Source organism: Lactuca sativa, chromosome 4, assembly GCF_002870075.4.
Source record: "Lactuca sativa cultivar Salinas chromosome 4, Lsat_Salinas_v11, whole genome shotgun sequence".
Taxonomy (NCBI): domain Eukaryota; kingdom Viridiplantae; phylum Streptophyta; class Magnoliopsida; order Asterales; family Asteraceae; genus Lactuca; species Lactuca sativa.
This window is the reverse complement of record NC_056626.2, coordinates 88,089,306-88,095,022: the sequence shown is the minus strand read 5'-3', so window position 1 is coordinate 88,095,022 and position 5,717 is coordinate 88,089,306.

Below are 5,717 nucleotides of genomic sequence, written 5' to 3'. Positions count from 1 at the left end.
GCAGGATAGTTACAGCGTCGAAAAGATCATGGAGGAACCGAAGATGGGGTCAAAGTCTGAAGAGTCAAAGAAAGAAGCGAAAGTTGGAGGAGACTTAGGATTAACTGCCATTACTGTGGAGGCAAGAACCATTTTGCAAAAGATTGCATGCAAAGAAAGAAAGAAGAAAAGATAAATGAAGAAGATGAGGAAGCGAGCCTCCTGAGAAGACTGGAGGAAATCAAGAAAAGAAAGTCTGCTGCAAACAATACTACCATGAATGCTTTAATTATGCAGGATACAAACAACTATGATGAATTTGGTGGTGTAGAAGTTTGGTCCACATATTCAGAGGATGAAGAAGTCAGGAAGCCCACTCATGGGAAGGCTATGCTGGCAAAAGAAGAGCATGTAACAGGAAGATGCTTTGTGGTGACCAAAGGTGTGTCTCAAATGAGAGGATATACAACCGACGGGGGAGTAGAAGGCGAGAAGGAGCGAGAGGACTGGTGTTTTGCTGCCAAACCTGTCAGCGCATAGATCTACGAATGTGATGAGTTGATCAAAAAGGTACAAAATATTATTGCTTCTCTAAAATACCTGTTGTTGACTATGAAAAGGAATTAAATAACTTAAAATCTAAATTTTCAAGCATAAGTAGCAGTCTCACCCAAACCCGTGTCACAAATTCTAACCTAACTGATCAAATTAGCAGGATTTCTTCAAAGAGTGAGGAAATCAGGATGTGGATCGAGCAAAAGGAGAAGGAGTTAATTTGGTCTAAAGATGATTCAATTTATTTGCAAAGAGACAATCTTAAACTTCTTAAACAACGAAATGTGTTTTGTTTAATTGCTAAAAGACTCTATTTTAACATCACTCAGTTTCATCTTGATTGTGAAATAGGAAAGAAGATACATCGCATGATTTTACCCTTCCTTGAGTTAAAGGAGGATGAAATCGATGCTGAAGCCTACAACTGTGAAAGCGTTGTATCTTCTGACGAGGTTTCTCCAGCATATAAAATAGGTCTGGACAAAATTGAATCCTACATAAAGTCCAAAGACCACAAGGACATGCTCAAAAATCTGTTAGACGAAAATGATAGATTGAAATTAAGAACCGAAACCGTACCGAAATTTGAATCTTTGAATGCCAAGTTAAGTTCAGAAAATAAAATTGATGTTGAAAATGCATCTGAACTTAATGAGGATGATGATCTGAGTGAAATCTCTGTAGAGGATATGGTGGACTAATCAGAATATGTCAAAAGCAAACCTAAGTCACGCAAAAACCTGATTTCTGAAAACTCTGTTGAGTTTGCTCGCTCGTCTACTGATAAAACCAAAGTTCTCAAAGCTAAAGATGTTGTGTACCAAAAGGTACAAACCACTCCAAATGAAGTCTACACAGCTCCGGGTGTCACTCCACCACAAACTGCAGAATTGACTGCTATGGTGGAAGAAGACTTGGCTGGCGGATGTGACGAGTTTTTTTGGTCAGGCCTAATAGACAACGTTGACGAGACTAAGGGCCTATCTTGGAAAACCTCATGGAGAGTGAAAGGTAGATATATACCCAAACCACTAAATGAGCCTGCAAGATATGATGTGCCGAGCACAAGTGGAACCAAAACCCCATTGGGCGAACCTGTGCAAACCACTAGTGAAACATCCTCAGCAAAAAGTGAATGTTGTGCTCATGCTTTGAAAAGAAAGGCCAACATTCACAGAAATCCAAAACAGGTGGCTGGTCGAAAGCATCAAAGAAATCTGAGATACAAGAAGAATCTATCAGAAAGAAAACAGTTTTGGAAATCACAAAATCCTCACTTTATAAGGATAGAAAGGAAGCACAAATCACAAGAGGAATCAAGGAACCGAAAGGGGAGTTTCGGTCCCACGATGGAAATGAACCGAAAGAGTTGTTTTGGTCCTCAAAACAACACTAACCGAAAGGATGGTTTCGGTCCCTCTACCGAAAGGAACCGAAAGGAGAGGTTCGGTCCCTCGATTGAAAGGAACCGAAAGGATGGTTTCGTTACCTCTACCGAAAGGAACCGAAAGGAGAGGTTCGGTCCCTCGAATGAAAGGAACCAAAAAGAAGGTTTCGGTCCATCGACAAAAAGGAACCGACAGGATAGTTTCCGTCCTCGAAGTAATATCAACCGAAAGAGTGGTCTCGGCTCTCCATCCAACTGCAACCGAAAGAGCAGTTTCGGTACCCATCCATACAAGTCCAATCAGAAACACAGGGGATCCAAAGTCACTTCTGAATCCAGCACTTCCCATTCAAATTCTCGTCCTTCAATTGATTCAAAGGGAAAAGGAAAACTCTTTCCTGAAAATAACCGTCTTCCAAAAGATATCCAAAAGAATGCTGGAGTCAACACCACTAATACCAATCCTATTAAATCAACCAAAATTAAAGTTTTCACCATAAAAAGAAAAGATGAAACAACTTTAGTTAAACGCACATACTTGGTTGATATTTCTCTTACTATTCCCTGTCCTGTAAAAGGCTCACAAAAACCCAAGAAACTTTGGGTTCCTAAATTTGCTTAATATTTTGCAGGTTATTCGTGACAAGCAGTTTGACGAAGAATGGTACATTGATAGTGGCTGCTCACGTCACATGATAGGAAGGAAGGAAGAACCGAGGGACTTTCGGTCTCTCAAGGATGGTGGTATTGTGAAGTACGGCAACAACTCATTTGGTACTATCAAAGGCTATGGAATGATCACTAATGGCGAGTTCTCTATAAGAAAAGTGGCTTATGTTGGAGGAGTCCAACACAATCTTATCAGTGTATCACAGCTGGTGGTTGGCACTGGATTGAAAGTATCATTTGACGATGAAGGCTCAGAGATTGTCGAGAAGAAATCTAATAACGTTCTGCTGAAGTCAAAGCGAAAGGGTGAAATGTATCCTTTGAACCTCAACCCAATTCGGGGTTAAACCAGCAGTTTGCTTACTCACAAAGGCTCACTCTGATGAAATCTGGTTATGGCATAGAAGACTCTCTCATCTGAATTTCAAGGATATCAACAAGTTGGTTTTGGGTGATCATGTTCGAGGTCTTCCAATTCTAAAATTTGATAAAGAACATCTTTGTGCAGCATGTGAAATGGGAAAGCATAGTAGGCAAATTCATCCTTCTATTATCAATACTAAGGTGATAGAACCTTTGGAGCTGCTGCATATAGACCTGTGTGGTCCATCGTCCATTGAAAGCATTAGGGAGAACAAATACATTCTGGTTATAGTGGAAGATTTCTCTAGATTTACATGGATATTCTTCCTGAAGCAAAAGTCTGAAGCCACTCCAAAGCTTAAGCTCTTTATAAAACAGATAGAGACACAACTACGAAAGGTCGTTCGTAATATGAGAAGCGATAATGGCTTGGAATTCAAGAACAAAGATTTTGAAGACTTTCTTGCTGAAAAGGGGACGACTCACAATTTCTCAGCCCCTTATACTCCACAGCAGAATGGTATCGTTGATAGACGAAACCGATCTCTGTGTGAAGCAGCTCGACCAATGCTATGCTGCGCGTCCTTACCTTTGTATTTCTGGGCTGATGCAATTTCCGCTGCATTTTATACTCCAAACAGATCATATTTGAACAAGCGATTCTCCATTACACCTTATGAGATTTTGAATGATCGTAAACCAAATGTGAAATTCTTTCACGTGTTCAGTTCAAGATGCTTCATCTTCAACTCCAGAGAGAATCAAAACAAGTTCAATGTTAAGGCTGATGAAGGGATATTCTTAGGCTACTCCCTGAACTCCAAGGCGTATCGGGTTCTCAATAAGCGTTCAAAGAAGATTGAAGAAACATACTATGTCACCTTTGACGATAGTTATGTTAAGAAGATGAAATCAACAGAAGGTGCAACGCAAGAGATCTTTCCAAAGAATGGTCAAGTTACAACCTCTATCTCAAATCTTTTCGAGCAATATATGCTTTTGTTTGATGAGCCTCAAAAAGCAATTGACTATGAATCTACTGCAAAAGACAACAAAGTTGATAATCTAAAACAAATTATCGACGTCACTGCTCAAAAGATAGCTGATGATCAATCCAAAGAAACCGAAAGGCCAGAAGAAAGCGAACCTTCAAGTGACGGTCCTAAGGGGGAGGGTCCAACTCCTCATCATGATCAAGGCTCATCGTTCCAGGGGGAGAACTTATTGTCTCATTCTTCAAGCTCTTCTGAAATTCCAATCAAAGGAGGTCATACCATTACAGTTATTGAATCGGAGTCATTCTTCGAGGGGGAGAACACCAACGTCAATGATGATGACACTATGTCTGAGTTAGAAGAAGAAATAAATGCCGAATTGGATCCCACTTACGATCCAAATTACCCACCACTTATCAAATGGACCAAAGATCACCCTCAAAGTCAAATTATAGGGGAATCTTCAGAAAAAGTGTTAACTCGATCTCAAATCAAAGCGAAACAAGCTGAACTCTTTTCTCAAGTAGAGTTTTGCATGTTCAACTCCTTTGTTTCCAAAGTTGAACCAAAGACTGTTAACTCAGCATTTGATCATTCAGACTGGGTTCAAGCCATGCAAGATGAGTTAAATGAGTTTGAAAGAAACAAAGTATGGTGTCATATTCCAACTCCAAAGGATGTTTCGGTTGTCGGTCTCAAATGGGTATTCAGAAACAAGATGTACAAGGAGGGGAATGTCATTCATAACAAAGCAAGGCGGGTGGTCAAAGGATACTGTCAGGAAGAAGGCATCGATTATGAAGAGACCTTCGCTCCAGTTGCAAGATTAGATTCTGTTCGTATCTTTCTTGCCTATGCAACTCACAAGAACTTTGAAGTCTATTAGATGGATGCCAAATGTGCCTTCCTCAATGGGGAACTTGAAGAAACTGTGTATGTTGAGCAACCGCCAAGCTTCGTGAACGAGAAGTATCCAGATCATTGTTATGTCCTCGACAAAGCTGTATATGGCCTAAAACAGGCTCCCAGAGCATGGTATGAAACTCTCACTCATTTCTTAAAAATGTCAAAATTCAAACAAGGTTCGGTTGACCCAACCTTCTTTCGCAAGCGAGAAGGTAACCACCTTATGATAGATCAAATTTATGTTGATGACATCATCTTTGGCTCCGCGAATCCTAGCTTAACAGCTGAATTCAGAAAGTTGATGGAAACTAAATTTGAGATGAGCTTAATGGGTGCAATTAACTTTTTTCTTGGATTGAACATTAAATAGGTACCCGAAGGAATTTTTATTAATCAGGAGGCATACACCAAGACTCTATTAGCTAAGTTTGGGATGATGGGAGACTCCAAAGTGAAAGTGCCTATGGCCTTTGGGACAAAGCTTACACCCTCATTGGAGAAACCAGCAGCTTATATGATGCTCTATCGACAAAATATTGGGTCTCTGATGTATCTTACAGCCAGTAGACCTGACATCATGTTCTCGGTCTGTTACTGTGCAAGATTTCAAACCAACCCACACGAACCTCATCTACAAGCCATGAAAAACATATTTTGCTATCTGAAGTGAACCTCCTCTCTCGGTCTGTGGTATCCAACCAACTCAGGATTCTTTGTTCAAGCATTCTCAGATGCTGACTTAGGTGGCTGTGGAATAGATCGTAAAAGCACCACTGGATGATGCCAATTTCTAGATGGTAAATTGGTTAGTTGGCAATCAAAAAAACAAACCTGTGTTTCTCTATCCACTGCAGAAGCTGAAT